The 17,840-nt window shown below is 37.1% G+C and overlaps 1 long non-coding RNA gene across 1 annotated transcript; it reads right to left on the bottom strand.

The window, feature by feature from the left end:
• Positions 1 to 516: 516 nt before the first annotated feature.
• On the bottom strand, positions 517 to 17,738 carry LOC129196762 (uncharacterized). Its single transcript, XR_008574224.1, has 3 exons — positions 17,435 to 17,738; positions 10,516 to 10,609; positions 517 to 3,795 (listed from the first exon to the last, which is right to left on the bottom strand). It is a non-coding gene; the product is annotated as an uncharacterized LOC129196762 (long non-coding RNA).
• Between the last annotated feature and the right edge of the window lie 102 nt (positions 17,739 to 17,840).

Consider the following 17,840-nt stretch of genomic DNA (forward strand, 5'->3'; position numbering starts at 1 on the left):
AACTAGACTGCTATATGAAATACTTCACAGTGAACTTGTAAAGTATAACAAGCTCTGGGTTCTAACTGAGTTTGTTAAAAATCCATCTTCCCTGCACCTTTGGCATGGACACAGGAAGAAAATTGTGTGAACACTTTCAATCTGTACCAACATTCTTTCTGCTTGAAAGGACACATACAAAATAAAAAATAGCTTCTTCATTTTTTTTAAAGTTCTACGAAGTAGGTTTTATATTTCATTATAGTGGTCATTAAAATGTCCCTTTTCCCCCAATTTTATCATCAAAAATATTAATACTAGTAGATCTACCAAAAAGAAAGCCAGATCTGTCTTAAAATACAACATCAGTTTCTATATTAGTATTTAAAAAAAAAAAGATATAATCTTTTTTCAAGTTCTCCAATAAACATATCCTTAGATTATTACACTCTTACATTCAAAAAAAGATAATCCTATGATTACAGTTCAAGTTTATAAAACCTGAAGTATATAGAATCATTGCTGGTGAAAGAAAAAGGAAGAACCCTCTTCCAAATAACAATACTCATACAATACCAACCAGCTATATAATGGGAAGTTACTACGATAGGCAAACAGGTTCTCCTCTTAAATATATTATTTTTTTTTTTAATCTGAACATATCAGCTATTAGTTTTCTGTCGTTTTAATTATTTTCCTGCTTTCTTAAAGAATTTAGCTTTATTAAATTCTCAGAAGACTTGCTCATTTAGCCCAGGAAGAAGTCACAGGCCTAGTATAAAATTTTGTGCTCTCCTCAGCTGGCACTCAGTCTTTTATGAAAGCAAGCCATGCAGGTATTGCTGTTTAAATTTTCTAACTCTATAACGTACAGCAAAGCATTTCTTGTCCTCAGCAGAATACTTAATACTCAAGTAGCATTTTGCAAGAACCCTGGTGGTCTGTGCACAGGATCAGTTTCCAAAGTACTGCTGGGAAAGTAGAAAATACATTAGTCAGTGTGAACTAGACTGACTTCCTAGTTGCTATCTTATCTGAAATTGGTAAGTAATAATAAATCATAGGACATTAATATAGCAATATATATAAAAAACTGGCCTGATATGTAAATACTACTACTTGCACTACAAAACCCCACAAATCTTAAATTTTGATTTTGTTACATTTCGGCATTGTATGGAACTATAATGCCTAAAGACAAAAACCAGGCCCATAGTTCAGAATGCAACCCTACTTGTAAAGGGCTAAATTTGCTGTGTGTCTGCTTCAAAAGATTTAGGGTCAGAGTGACAATGCTATAAAATAAGGGTCAAAGCACAAAAAGACCAAGGCCACAGAACAAAGAGCTTTTCGTGTCCTGAAAGAAGTTGCTTTTTGTGAGCCTGCCTTCTGGCTCAGACAGTAAATTTGTCTTTTTCTTGACATCATCTCTACATGACTTCTATAAAATGCCAGACAATTATATGACTTATGAAAGGTGAGACTGAACTGTTAGAAGAAATCAACTCAACTGTTAAGGGAATTGACTAGTTAACAGCAGAGGAACACTGCCTAGAAATTGCTGTAACTTTTCCAATCCTCAGCTGTATTTCTACAACTTCATTATTTAATTAGTCACTTCAGCAGAAGTTTCAAGTGTCCTTAACACCTTTGGGGTGCAGATTCCTAGTCATATTATCTACTTAGATTATTGTTTATTTAATGGTAGCTGAGGAAATCTGCAGGAGCAGCAACTCAGAAGGCTGCTTCATTCTTCCCCCCCACCTCTCCGTGAAATATTCATAGAAGAGATACCATCTAACACACAGATGTGTATACTCCCTTTCAAAACCACTTATGGGTTGGCTCCCCACATCCCCGCTGGTGAGACTCACTACTCATAGAACTAAGCTAATGCAAAATAAAATGGTGCTTTCTAAGGTTGACACAAATTGCTAAGCAGTGAAATTTATTTTTCCAGCAAGAAGATGAACTTCATTTAGGATATGCTTTTTCAAGACAACAACAGTTTTGCCAAATGAAAGTAACTTTATCCATTGAAAAAAGAAAAAGAGATAAGGATGCTCATTGCCTTTTATGGCTTTATATTAAGCTAGATTTTCAATATTTCACTAACAAGCTTTAAGTAAAACCATGCTGAATTAACTAGAAGTTAATATATTAAGAAAAAGATTTATAATCCAATACCTAAAGCACACTAGCAGTCAAAATAAAAATCAAAATTGTACTCTCAGCCCTATCAAACCGTCTAGTAAATATCTACAAACCAAAAAACCGACATTAATCTCTGAACAATTAGGAATTGACTTTTGTTTAAATAAAAGGTTAGTTGACAGTATGTTCTTTGAACAAATATCAGTACTGCAAGAAGTCTCTCTCCATCATAACCCAAACCTATGTGAAAGAATCAGAATTATCACTATGTTGTACATTATCTTTTTTAGCAGGTCTAAAGCATGACATTTTGAAAATCAGATCTTCCTTACTTCAAGTCATTATTTTCCCCTTCAAAACAGATGGCTTCTGCCCTCTAAGTTACTATATTTAATTTTTTTTCAGTCCTACTAACTTACTTAAAAGCTGGAACTGGAGATTCAGATATGTGGAATGAGGTTAAAAAAAATAAGTAAAACCTTACCTTTTAACTGTGGAGATCTACAATGGTTTTTGAATTTCAGTGCCAGCAAAACAGAAGTTTTATATTTTCAAGAGGAAGCAGATTCCTTTGCTTTTACTCTGCATTAAGCTATAATATGCTTGATTCCTATTTTAAACATTAAAGGTAGCATTTAAGAACATTATTTGGTTTTTTTCTTCCTAAAAATTTAATACATTTGAAAAATATCTTATTATAGGATAAGCCTAGTGTAATATATGAAAGGCCTACTCCAATCATCCTACACTTTCTGAAGGAAATGATTACTCCTCATCTCTCAAGAAGCACTGGTGCGAGTATACTGATTTTCCTTGTGGTGAATAGCAGCCCACAAGTTAAGGAACTGATGCAAACTGGCAGATTTCCCCTTCTAATTCTGAGTCATATGCGTCATCTTTTTGTCAAAAGCTGGGAAGAAAAAGAGTCTCTCTTCCAGCCTGCCACATGAAACCACCTGCTTAAAGATAGAACAGACCAATATTGCAATATTGGTCTGCACATTGCTGGTACTTACACATTTGTTCTTGCTCTGTTCAAATAAACAAAATTCTGAATACAGCCTTAACAGTAACTTAACAACAGAACCTATCTCTTTGATTTAGGCCCAAAAATCAAGCTGGTAAAAGGAAGAAAAAAAAAAAAAGAGACGAGAGTCATGTTGGCATGAAAATGCTTATGCTTAAATTGGTAGTGTCTTACCTATAAAAGACTAAGAATTCAGTTCCTTAAAAGCTTACACGTATGCTTGGTTTGAGCACTTGAGTATTCAGCTATATTTGGTATAAATATTCATTCTGAAAATCAAGAGTTCATGTGTGTGATTAAGATCTCTTTATCACTGTACATGATTATTAACTAACTGTTCAACACACCCCCCCAACAAAATAAAAAACCTCCCTTACACCCCCGAGAATCTAACAACATCAGTGGGTTAAATTCCATGTTCCCCCGCCTCCTTTTTTCTTTTGTGCATTTTGCAAATTAAGAAGTGAGAAAACTATTTTCTTCTTTCACAGATTCATCAAGGTCAGTCATTGTTGGACTATATACTGTATGATGACACAATCTCTCTTCCAAAGGCTCCAGCACCGATTAAGGTTGGGCACATCACTGCCTGCAGATTACATATTTTCAAATTGCACTGGAGTTGCTGATCAGACCTGCAGAAGACAGGTGTAAATGTTTACTGTAACAATGCATTGTAGTATTTCTATGGATTTGTGACACTGACAGAATGATTGTAAGTAAGTATTCTTTATTAAAAAAACAACTTAAAGCAAGAGTAAGTTTTAGACATTTATAATAAGTTGTGCAAAAGAATGCAAAGATAATACTACTTGAAAAATTGTTACAGAGTGTAGGAATGATCATGCCATTTTAATCTTACATTAGCTTTTTTATATATAAGTATACATAAAATATAGACTATTATATGATAGATATGTATATAAAATTAGATAGAGAGATAGTTATAAACACATATACACTTATAAAATGCCCTTGTGTTGAAATTTGTACTGTGGCACAAGCATTTATATGGCTGGGTGCATACATTTCAATATAATGAGAGAATTTGCATTGCTAAAATAAGAATTCTTGAGTGCTTTTCAAGAACCATGACATCACCATTTGCATTACAGGTTATTATTTACAAGCATTCAGAATATTCTGTAAATCTATAACGAACACTGCAACCATGAAAACTGTAATTTATTACGTAATGCACTGTTATATAAATTGTTTAAATTGCGCACAATTATACAGATGATCTCTCCTTCTCAGTTAAATATTAAATATAGCACCTGATTGCTCATCTTTCTTCAATTTTTTTTTTTTTTACATTAGTTATATTATATTTTCCTTGATAGAGTTATGGACACAAAGTACCAGTCTGATGCCTTATCCTGTTTGTGGTACGGTTGGGTTTTTTTGTTACAACATGAATTATTTAAACTGTCTTATTAATTTGCATAATTTTGCAGTATTTTGCAAGAATATTTTTTTTACTCACCATATATTCCATATTCCTTGACACTTAACAAAAGGCATTTAAGTTTCAATGTAATGTTACCTTACCTCCCAACCCCCAGTATCTACCAGACAAAGAGTTCAATGTGGCACATGAGAGCAAATTAAAACCAACCAAACAGAACTCACCGCTGAGTTAAGTCATGCCTTTTTGACAAGACTGAGTGAGGTAAGACACGGTGGAAGATGTTCCTTAACTTTTATTTCAGCAAAATGTAAGAACTAGCTTAATTTCTTCCTCATTCAGTGGAGCACTGAAGGATACATTTACTGGATGTGAAAAATGAATTAAATAAATGATTTAGGAGGGTAATCACAAAGACCAGCTTTTGCCGGGGGAGACCCTGGGAAAGTCTCCATAGGCTCCCTCTTTTTTAACACAGGGCCACAGGCACCAGTAACTGTTAGTGGGGTAAGCTGCTGCTTTGAATTGCCCTCTAGTGTTAGCCTTTGTGAATTCCTGCCTCAATGACAAATTCTGTTCAGGTTTTTACATAATGGAAAGTGGGTCAGCAACATAAGTTATATTAATCTAAAAATAAAACAAACAAAAAAATTTGAACAGCATTTCAAATGATCATTTTCAGGTCAGAAGACTGAGGTTGACAAATTAAGTATTATACACCCAAAATGCAAGAAGAAATCTGTACATCTAAAATAGCAAAAAAAAAAGACAATCAAGTGCAATAAATCTGATAACTTATGAACATTCTTGTATTTTACGTTTCTATTAGTTTTTTTAAATGAAGTTTCACAAAAATATCAGTTTCTGAAACAAACACTCAGTATTCATAGCCAAATTCACTGTAATTACAGTAACATAGCTGGGATCAGAGCATTAATGAAAATTGAAGAGTTGCTGGTGTAAAAACAGAACACAGTCTAGCAGTACTAATACCCTGGAAGGAATTATTCTCTCACTGCTAATTCAAGAGTCTCCTAGTTACACTCTAAACCTGGATGCGAAACAGGCACCATGCAAATGAAGATCCAGATTTTAAACCTGGCAATTCCAGAAAGAAAAGTGCAAGCCTTTCCCTGTGAATTTATTTCAAACCATATTTTATCTACTCTTGAACTGATCGGAGAGGCCATGAATTTAGGACTTAAAGAAGTATGGAGAACATATTAGTAACACTTGTATATCATACAGGCTATGGATTTCCACATACATAGCATTAAAGATGAGCATATGTCCCCTTATTTTAAAAAAATACTGTGGTAATACAGAATGACAATCCCTAATATTCACTCTGCCTGAGAACTGAAACATATTATTAGAGTTCGGTGATAAAAGAGATTTAAGAAAAATACACATTTGACTGCTGCTTGTCTTAACTCCTGTGCTTGACATTAAAAGCATCATTCTCCTTTCTGAGAATGTGGAAAAAATCTTTTGGTTTTGGGGAGCATGGGGACAGGATAAGCAGTATATAACCACTCTTTTTGATAAGGAGGTTTTTCTCCCTGCAAGATACTGACATAAGTGTGACAGTATCAACAGAGAACTCTGTTTTGCAATAGACTTTTGAATATATATTTTGATTTAGAGATAGACTTTCTTATAAGAGCCATTACAATGTTTCACAACAGATGGAGCATCCTCCTTTTCTTGATCTTTACTAAAATATGGACTAGCTTGTAACAGGAAGAAGCAGTGTTTTCAGAATTACTGAAGTGATAACACAATTAAGACCACAGTATCTACCCATTCTACCAAGACAAAATTTTGCTCCAAAAGAATACAGAAATTCTAAAGCAAATGTTTTGATTTATCAGATCCACCAGAAGTCCTGTCTAAATCTAAAAGTGACTTATATTATGCTATATCTATTTTGAAATAGGAAATTATCAGTTAAAGTTGGAAAGATCATAATCATGTTCATAATTACAATACTATCAAAATGTTTATGTTAACTTTCACATTAATACTTAGATCCATTTCCTTCTGTGGTGAGAGGGAGAATTAAAAAAAAAATTTAAAAAAAATCACTCCTCATATCAACTAAGACGTGGATGGATAAAATAATGAAAATCTTTGGCTTGAAGGCTTAAAAAAACCTCAACAAAACCTACAAAAAAAACCAACCCAGAGGACACTCACGGGAAGTAAAAAGCAAGCTCTTAAAATTTATGGGTTAATGGAAAGGTGTAAATATTTTAGAGATACTTGCACATAACTAAGATTTTTAAGTACTGCACAAATTAAAAAAAATGTATTGCTGATTTCTTGCTTTGAACAGATTATCTTAGCAGTATATTTTGTTAAAAAGCACTAATTATCTCAAAATATTGCTGTAAAAATTGAGAATAGTGTAACAGAAAAACACTTCTCTGAAAAAAAAATCCTGCCCCCAATAAACTTAGAAAAATATTTTACCGTGACTATCCATGTATTTAAAATAAATTCAAAATTAACAAACCTATAAAAAGTGATTTATTCAAACACACTACTCAGCAGTTACATCTTCATACATGACCTTTTTCATGTTAGTGTACAAACAGCAGTCTAAACCAAGGTGGATTAACAAGCCATCAATACAGTAGATAAACATTTAAGAACTCCGATTGCATTTTTCATTCCCCCAACCACAACTTAACTGTATGGGTTTACATAAATTTCTACTTAGCTTTTTGTTGAAATAATTAAATAAATAAAATTAAAAATAATAAAAAGGGGGCAATACCTTACTTTCATATATTTGCATTTGAGTTAGAAGAATAAGCATTTAAATATCCCAATTAGCATGTTTTAACTATTTTTCGTAAAGAATTTGTATGTCATTTGTTTTGCTTTTCCTATTGCCTTGCAAGACCATTTTATCAACAGACAAGGAAAAATGAGGTGTAAGTAGTCCAGCCTTAAATCCTTCCTATATACATGTTTCATTAAATGCCTAATGTAATAATAAAAGTTAATGTCTATTTAAATCTAATAATATACAAGACTCCATTTAAAAATAATGTTAGGGCTGTGTCTAGTTTAAACTAGCAAAATCCAGAAAATTCAGTTGTTTCAGATTTCAAAACTTAAACCAGCCATGCCTAAGATCTCATAGGGTTTTCAAACAATGGCTAATTTTACATCTGTTGTAATAACTAGGCAGGGGTTGCATTTATAGCTACATATCTCTTTCAGGAAAATTATTTAAGTTGCCTTTAATAGCAAGGGAAGCCCTTAAAGAAAGCATAGATGAGCTGGCAAAGTAATCTGCAACAGTTCTTTTAGATGAGCAATAAGCATGCATTGTCAGCTTTCAAATTATGATTCAGTCAACAAGGTCTGCAGAGCCTCAAGTGTGTACCTATAGTACGAATAGTAAAAGTGGCCATGAAAAGTTACATGACAAGCACTTCAGCAAAGAAGTCTGTACGTTTTTAATCTTTTCAGCCTCATTACAATTAGATATTGCAAAACAGTTTACGAAGTCAAGCATACAATTTGCAATAGCCACACCAACAATTTAAGGGGCCAGCACTGCAGCCCTTATTTCAGGCTCAACTTCCGACAAAATAAATGGTAGTTTTGCTAAATAAGAACTGCAATAGCAGAGGCTAAGAGTACGAAAATAAAACAAACACACCCCACATCTCTCTTGAAAGTTTGACCTACTGTTTGGGTCATGAAACAGCCATGCTGACTACCAAATACAAAGCAGTTATTAAAAAAAAAAAAAGGGGCAAATTTCAGCATAAAAATGTTCTAGAGCCGATCAACACTTTGAAAATGGGTTCTAATGATAACTAACAACTGCAGCACTCTTGAAACCTATTTGATCTTGCAAATGAGTAAGACTCAATTACTGCAGTACTGCAAAACTGTTCTCTTTGCACTTTATAAAAATTATTTAGACTTGTCTCAAAGATCAAAATACTTTAATATATTTTACTCATTAAAGGAAATAAAGTTTGCATCTAATGAGAACACGATTCTACAAAACCTTATTCATGGTAGTGAGTCATTAGGACTACTTGTGTATTTAAAAGTTTGCAGGATTAGGCCCTAAATTTAAAGTCCCCTTGATTTACAGTTGTGAACCAGAAACCATATTTTTTTTGCTGAATAAGAATCTATGAGAAATACTCTGAACTTGTGTCAGACCAAGGAACACTCCATCAAACTTTCACCTTTTAAATATGTCACAAGGGAGCCTTAGATACCTTTGCCTTGCAATATAATCCTGATTTTCATTAACAAGAATGTAATTGCTTTTGTACAGGAAAAAAAAAAAAAGAAAAAGAATGAACAAATTCTTAGAAGTGTTCTGTGAAATCCTTATATTCCTAAGAGAACTAGAAGAAAAAAGAAAAAAAAAAATCCCCCAAAACACCAGAAATGCAGTATATTCAGAGCAGAGTTTCTGGACAGACTGTGAAATATTTATTTATTTGGGAACATTTTAGCCATGTTACCCAAACACTATAATAGCCTTAATAAAAATCCTTTCACTGTGATTTTTAATCACAGGAAGAAAGAAAAGATTAAAAATTGAAGAATTACCTACTCACTAATCATAAACTGCAAAGCTTATATAAAGTTATGTTTCACTTCCTTAACCTTCTGTATTCAAAGTTTTCTTAACTGATAACTTTCCGTAGGAGGTCTTAACTACCCTAAAATCATAACAGTATATGAAAAATACATTCAGAACATGTCTGCCTCAAATACTTCTACAACAGGAGGTATATTACTGGTAAAAGCCAGCAATTCTTCAGTTACACTAGCCACTAGTTACAATAATGGGGAAATATGAAATTTACACCTCACTGGATTTGCTTGGTATAAACTAGCAATTACTGGGATAATCTAAAGTTTTGGTTTATAAAACTTCTCTTATTTTATGGTACAATTACTTCCTACAAAAAAATGTGCTCTTGAAGACAGATAGATTTGATTAAGGATAAAAACTGGATTCCAGCTTTCAGCTGGAATTGCTAAAGTCATGACATGTTCATAAAATTTGTTGTACTGCAATATATTTTGCTGAAGATAAAGTCTTACGGTTTTTACTACTCCATTTAATATTTAAACAAATTTACTCAATCCAAGAGTGGTTACTATTTTAATTTCAATTGTTTATGTAAATGGTTAGTTAAGATTATTCATATACAAGTAGATAGGTTATGATTACTCGAATGGATTTCTCAGTTTCAGCCAAATTAGTACTTCTAGTGCAAAGCAAGACTTGCAATATGAGTGTAGCATAGTCCATATTAATTATTCTTAAATGTTCAGTGTTTTACTATATACTACATATTTACTGACAAATAGATAAAATAAGTAAAATTTCTGATTATTCTGGTACAGGTGGAGGGCTCTGAAGAACATTTTTTCCCCATTTTCTGCTTCTTTGCTTCGCAGGTAGCTAGTTTATTAATGCTTTTAAAAACAAATTTTGCACTGTACATAGAAATGCATTTAGCTAGCTCTCTATTCTATTCTTTAACACACCCTCCCAACAAAAAAATAAGTTATTTAAAAATAAACACTATATCATCCATACTTTGTTTTTGGATTAGCAACATTTCAGTTGGAGTAATTCCCAAGACAAGAACATGAGAACAATACTATGTGGAGAATTTATATAACTCCAATGATCAAGGCTGTTGCAAACTCAGCTTTTTATACATATTTTTGGCCTCTTCATTTCCTTCTGAGCACAGCTTGTGCAAATACTTTTACTTAGTCTTTTATAATTTTACAGAAGGAGTGTAAAGAAGAATTATTTTAACAAATAAAAAAATCCAGCAGAACTGGCCTATTTTGAATAATCTGAATAAGTTATACTACTGTATACATTTTTTTAAATAAAGAACATATGTAATAAGAGAAATGTTAATATAATATATACCATGCTCATGCTCTATTCACCTTCCAGAGAGAGTTTTTCAATCACAGGAGTTAAGCTGTTCTCCAAAATCAGCTCTCTATTGAAAGGTCGAAACCTGCAATAAAAATGTCATGTATTATAACATATTTCCAACACCCACAGTTTCATGGTTGATCCCCAAACATAGATGTAGGTCATCGGCTTGACCCTCGCATTGTCTATGTTACAGGAAATCCTAATTTTAAAAATACTTTTTTTTTTTTTAAACCAAACTGACTTGATTAGGAACACCTGTGATATGCCTCTTTATTATCAGAAGCCTCCTGAAACAAATCAGATTAGCATGTTTCTGCTTTCATTCTTCCCGCAGCATTTTAAGATGAAAGCAAGAGGAAGGAAAAAAAAAAAGGGGGGAGGGGGGGAGAAGGGTGTTATTCCCCCCCAACTCCCAATCTCTCCCTCCACCCTCAAACAAGCAAACAGGTAAGCATAAACTAAATGGATGTGTGATTACTACTGTCATATATCCTAAAATATGCTATTGACTGTTAAGTATTTAACTTCTGCTGTTTTTCTTTAAGCAACTTTAATTTTTTTTTTTGCTCTTCAAGACAGTACCATTATTGCCTTTATTAAATGTAGCCTACAAATATTAGCTACTTTAAAACATATAATGGAAATATTACAGTGATATAAAGCACTCAGAGATGAAATAAAAATTTAAAACAAAAAAAAAGAAAAAGCCATCAGTGTAATTGGCCATGATCAAGTAAGAACAAAGTATAACTTGATAGAGGTAGTAACTATAGTCAAATATCTACTGGAGGAAACACAGCCAAATTCTTAAATTTTTTTTTTACTTTATTTTGACTTTTTCACTGCAGATACCATGACAAGATACATCCTTTGTCTAATAAATGAGTAGCAGATGCCTAGATCAGGTCACCTGTTTACCAACATTTCCATAAATTTGTTCTTTATTCTTTAAGCATATTCCAGAAAATACTAAAACCCTCCTCACAGATATGGAACTATAATAAGCACCCTGCTTTAACAAGAAAAAGGAATTTGTCTTTATTTTCATGTATTCCACACATCTTCTATTTCACCTTTTTAAAAAAAAGTTTGTTCTTAAACCAGAAACAGAAAAGTTCTTCTGAAAATTCCCCCCCCCCAATGCTTATATTGAGACTTAACATACTTAAAGATAATATTAAAACTGGACTTACATAAAACCATGTAAAATGAAAATACAAGCTTATGCCCTATTTGATGTGTAATTATCTTTTTCTCAGATCAAATCTTCAAGTGGATTTTAGTTCATGCTAAATAAAATAATTAATTGTAACTAGATTCAATGTTGAAAAGTTTATTAATAATCTATTTACTGTGGATACACTCATTGCAGTGTCTGAAAACAAACTAAATAGTCACGGGGTGGGGGGGGTCCTATTTCTAACAGTGGTTTCCTTTAGACATTAATAACGATCATTGAAAGTCACTGCTATTTTTCAGTTTTCAGCAATGTAACAGTATCATCTTCAGTTTTAGAAGACATCTCGAGAAACTTTTAACAAAATAAAAGCTAAATGTACATAATTTACATTTTCTACTGTTGTGTGTATGTGGTAATAAATGCGTATGTGTGTGAGGTCATCCTTATACACTAGCAACTGTTCATTACCGAGATATGGAAAAGTGTTTAGAATCAGATAAAGTTATGAAACTTAGTATTCTCTGCAAACACGACTTTTTTTTCAAAATGATACACTAAAATATTATTAGATGCAAATATTATAAGTAAAAAATTGCCAAACTTTAAGTGTTATCTGCACTAGAGCTCAAGTTCTGCTACACCCCTCTAATATTCATGCAAGCCTGCTGGAGTTCTCACACAACATACGAAGCTACCATCAAAACTATTCCTCAATTGTGGTACTATCAACTGTCTAGTGAATAGATATAACCCAAAGTTTCTTTACTAGAAGTGGAGTGTTTTAAAAACTTACAGTAAAGGGTTAAAAAAATATAATTAGTACAGACATTGCCTTACACCCTATTAAACATGGGCAGAAATTTTTACACCTAGCTCATACTAACCATTTCTAAAATTGTCCAGTATCCAAAATTAAGATATTTTTCAATAAAGAGATTCCTTTTGAAACCTAACTTATCTAGCTTGTTATATATTAACACATCAGTTGCCTAAAAATTCTACGTAACTCCTGCCAATAATGCACAAAACAAAAATAAAATTGAAAAGCAACATTTTCACTGAGTGAAAAAAGAGTTACCGGAAATCTGTGGCTACACATCTCCACTCTGTCTGATGTACCCTTCGTATTTGTGGGGCCTATCATCTTTTTTTTTCCTATCTTTAAAATACATTACTAGTTCTATTAAAAAAAAATACATGGCTGTGAGAAGAGTCAGAGGACTATGTACAAGAGTAATTCAGACTGCCTCCTCAAACAAAATTTTCCAAGTATTACTGATAAAAGATCATAATTTTTGAGATGCAGTTCTAGTGTTAGATGTTAAATGTTTAGAACTTGTAATAATATACATGTAAAAAAAAAAAACCCAAAAAAACCCCTCCAAAACCTCAAACTGTAGAGAACACTTACTGGTGTACATGAAGTTATTTTTAGTTTTAAAAACTTTATCATAAAAATATTTTTCTGTTTGTGCACAAAAGCCTACAGTTTCATTCCCTATTTCTCTTTCACAGACAGTCAAAATTAGTCCAAGATGCTTTCTACCTTTGATAGTTTGTAATGAATGTAAATTACTGGAATGACTTGCAATGGGCCTTTGGGTGTGGGTGGATGACTGTATCTACAAAACAGAATACCTGCAGCATATTCGTAGAATGTAGTGATAATTTTCTCAGTCCTCCCTTATATATTCAGTAGTTAATTGCTTCCCAACGCAAATAACAAAAAACAGTAAGGTCCTATAAAAGAAATGCTAACTGTTACATGGCTACTTTTTATGTAAAGAAAGGTCGTGTGTTTGTACATATGTAAAAGTGTTACAGAAAAGTGTTGATACACCTCTTAGGATAGCTTTTGCCATTCAAGATGGATGAGATGTGCACCCTCCCTACAGAGTTTACAGGCAGGGTGTACACAGGTAGTGTGTATGCAGTTCCAGCTGTACTTCACTACAGAATCTGACTTATTAGTCATAAGGATAATTAAGGAAATAAAGACTACAATTTAGCAGCAAAATTCCTTCCATGATATTACATTTTGGATGGAATAGTTCAGAATTCCAGAAGCTAAGCAAAAAAAACCCCAACCAAACAGAAAAAGAACCCCATGACGCCTTGTTATTATGTATGTAGTCTGCCTTTAAAATGTTACTACAATAAGTTTTCTATGGAATACTACCCTAACATGTGCAAAAGTCGCATAGATATATAGTCATACTTTCAAATTACTATTATTTCTGAAAATTAAAAATCTCAGAGTTACTCCAAGCTTCAGTAGTTTTATATCTATAAAACAAAAGGGTACTTCTTGGGAAACTTTCAGCACAACTTAGTGGGCTTAAAAAAAAAAAAAAAGCTAAGCTTATTTTGATGTTTTTCCTAACAATCAAGATAAAGAATTAGACAGAAAAGAAACAAATTTTTTAAAAAAATAAATATACACACACTATGGTACATGGTATACCTAAGCAATATTTTATTAAGCATAGAACTTTAACTTTCACTTGTGATATAATGTAAATATATAGGTTTAGATCTTTAAGTTCATTTGATATTTCCTCCGAATGTAACTTTTCCAGGGCCAAGTAATCCCAGTTAATGTTTGACATTTTAACTAAGGCGAAAAATGCAAGCAGTACTACAAGGGTCCATTTAAGCTACATGATTTTTTCCCCCAAATATCTCAAAATAAGGAGTACATCAAATATAAGAAAGGAAAACCTACTTAACATACCCTATATATTGATATTAGATTGCTTACTGCTTTCATTTTAGCCACACCCACCTTTATGTAATTGTAAAATATGGGAATGGTGCAGCTGAGAAAAAAAACCTGAAAAGAACAGTTGTTTTATGTAGTCAAATATGTGCTAAGCACAGATTTTAATTAAAATGAAAAACAGGTATAAATTGCACGCTGTTGAACATGACTGTCGAATAGTGGGAAAAAATGCATACGCACCTGTGCAATACTGAATTATAGAATTTTTTTTTCTAAATTAGCTATGAGTCAGGACAGTTATTTCCTTGAAAGTGAAAGTCAGTGTCTGTGAGTGCACTTCTACTGTTGAATAGTGTAAATCTCTTCAAATCCTGATATTTCAAAGTATACACAGCTACAGTGAAACAGCTTTGTGCACATTCCCATACTAACTGTTAAAGACGTTTCTGAAAATACTCTGAAAGTAATGATGCAAATCTAAAGAAATAAGTGCTAAATTTTAATAGGATCTTACTAGTATCGCAATTTCAGAGACTAAACTGAATTTTCTAGCTATCAGGGCATAAAGGTATGAATTGCGGGGACAAACGAAGCAGCTATTCTCAGGAAAAAAGGAATGAAACTGTGTAATTTCTGTACTGGATTAAAAGAATCCAAGGAAACTAAGGATTCGAGGCAGAAAAACCTCCTTGAACTATTGTATTTCTGCATTACACAGAAAATACCTTGAATCACAATCCAGTTGCCATGCTGGAAACGCTAAGTTTTGCATTTCACTTTAAGACTACACGCTTTCAGCCATGTACACAGAAATCTTTTGTACAGCACTTCTGCACCCCAACTCTTCTCTATGTCCCTCCTACGTTCTTCGGTTAACTCGTTATTTTCGGTGGCGAGGGTGCTAAGCGCAAAGGCGGCCGGTTCTGGCTTTGAACGCCGCCGAGGGATGTGCGGGGGGGGGTGTGGGGGGTGGGGAGAGGAGCGGGGAAAGGCTGTGACCCGGTCCAACCTCCCAGCCCCAGCCCCGCAGGCAACCAGGAGGGGCAGCAGCCGGTCCAGTCTCTGCTGAACGGGCGCCTTAACGGGGGCCCGATGCTGCCTTCGCTGCGCATCCTGCGCGCCCGCCAGCTCGACGGCAGCCCCGAGCACCCACCGATCACAGGGCATCGGGGAAAATATCCATACGCCTTCCTGCCTCCGGAAAAAAAATAATAAAACCCCAACAACAACAAAAAAACCACCAAACAACGGCCGGGCAGCCGAAAGTGAAGAGGGAAGTAGGAAGAGGAATAAAAAGTAACGCTAGAAATTGTAGCTGGGAAGGAGCCCGCTGGCCTGCCAGCGCCTGAGCTTACCGCGCTGCTATCGAGCTCCCTACTCCGCTGCACCGTGTTATCCCTGCCTGCGCTCCCACCGAGGAACGGCCGCCACAAAAAGATGTCTTGTGTGTGTGCGCAACTATGAAACGCGAGCGCCCACGGCAAACCCAGCCCCGAGAGGGTTAAACGGCGTCGTGGAGGAAAAAGGCACCGTGTCACATATTATGTGTGTGCGGCGAGAGAATCGCTCAGCAGATAGACTGTGAAAGCGATTTCGGCGCCTATCACAATAAGCACGATCGCGCTTATACAGCTACGAGAGACCGAGAGCTGCTGGCCACCGAGAAATGACATAGAAACAGCCACCAAAAAATAGCTAAGCCAATGACAAATAGCGACCCGGGTGACAGAGACAGAGAATTTTGTAGGCGGAGAAGAGGAGGTGAATGGCCAGCTCTGATCACAGTATTAGGCTGGACTATCTATGGGGAGGGTATTTACTCGGTTTTGGGGTGTGTGGGAGGAGAGGAAAAACACCTACAAATAGCTGGCACGATTCAAATGGCCTCGGATTATGTTTCCCCCCTCTCGTTCAGGAAGGAAACTCGCGTTTTAACGCTAAGAGAGGGGAAAAAAATAGCCCTGTGCAATACGCGATGAACAGTACTTTGGTCCTTCGTTAATACCCAAAGGGACAGAGATGATAAATGTGATAGCATGTGGCAGCATAACCGTCACCCAGGTTTCTGCTAAAGGCGGCTCCGATATCGTGACACGGGAAATTAAGCGCTTAAGTGGGAGGTGGAGAAAGCGCTTAAACGGAGAAGTTAATCTGCTAACATGGAGAGGAAACAAGCGGAGAAAAAAAAGCGAAGGTTGTCCTCTTTTTTTTGGGGGGGGGGGGAGGAAGGGGGGGGAGAAGGGAGGGGGAAGAGAAAGAGCGAAGGGGCATTAATCCGGGTTACGAAAACACGGGGAGAGAGGAAGGAGGAGGCGGGGGGAAGGGGGGGGCGAGAAAGGGAGATGTGCATGTAAGTGGGGAAGTCATCCTGGCTGCTGCTGCAGAGCCGGGAAGCAGGAGCCGCCGTGTCCCGAGCGCTGCCCCGAAATTTCCACGGCGGAGAGGCGGGGGAGAAGGCGGGAGGGAGGGATCCGCGGGGGAGGGCGGTAAGGGTTGGGGGGGGAAGATCAGAGGAAAGCCTGTCATGTCATGTCAAGGGAGAGCGGGGCGCACACCGGGACCGCGGCGCGACCCTCCGCTCCGGCTGTCCCGCGCCTCCCGCCCGCTCCGAGCTCCCCCCGCCCGCCTTCACGCCGCTCTCCCCCGGGGCCAGCCGCCGGGGGTGGGAAGCGGAGCTCCCGGGATCCCCAGCCTGGGCGAGATGCTGCCCGCCGCCGCCCCGGGGAGCGGGGTTACCTGCCGGAGGAGGCAGCCGCTCCCGCCCGCTCCCACCCTCTGAGGCTGAGGGAAGCGAGTGACAGATCCGCCCAGGAGCCAGCGGCAAGACCTGCCGCCGCCTCCGGGAGCCTCCCACCCGCTGCCCGCCGGGCTCCTGAGGCGACTTTTCCCGGCAGCGGGCGGCGACGGAGTACAGGTTGCCCCCGTTTTCCGAAGACGGGCTTCCTCCGCCTGCCCGCCCGGTTCCCTCTACCCCAGCCGCGCCCGGTCCCTCCGGCTCTTACCGCCTATGCCGGTGGCGGCACCCGCTCCGAAGCACAGCGGTGGTAGCGGCGGCGAGGGGGAGAGGGGGGAGCAGAGGGGGAGGGAGGTGACTTTTGGCGGCAGCCAGCGCGGCGGCGGGCGGCCCCGCGAACCGCGGCTCCCCCGCGGCAGCGATGCGATCGGGCATCACTCGAAAATGGCGCCGAAAGAGCAGGGCTCTTCATTCAAATTCGTTAGAGCCAGCCCCGCTGCCCTGGGGCATGCCGGGAAGGGAGGGGGGGCGCGCGGGGGGAGAGCCGCCTGGGCTGAGGCAGCGCTACGGACACGGCGCTCGCTGTCAATGCCGCCCCTCCCCCCCACCCCCCCACCCCCCCGCTCGCAGCCAGCGCGCGCTCCACGCCCTCCCCGCTAGCGCGCGCTCCCGCG

The sequence above is a fragment of the Grus americana genome, chromosome 1 (genome assembly GCF_028858705.1).
Source record: "Grus americana isolate bGruAme1 chromosome 1, bGruAme1.mat, whole genome shotgun sequence".
Taxonomy (NCBI): Eukaryota; Metazoa; Chordata; class Aves; order Gruiformes; family Gruidae; genus Grus; species Grus americana.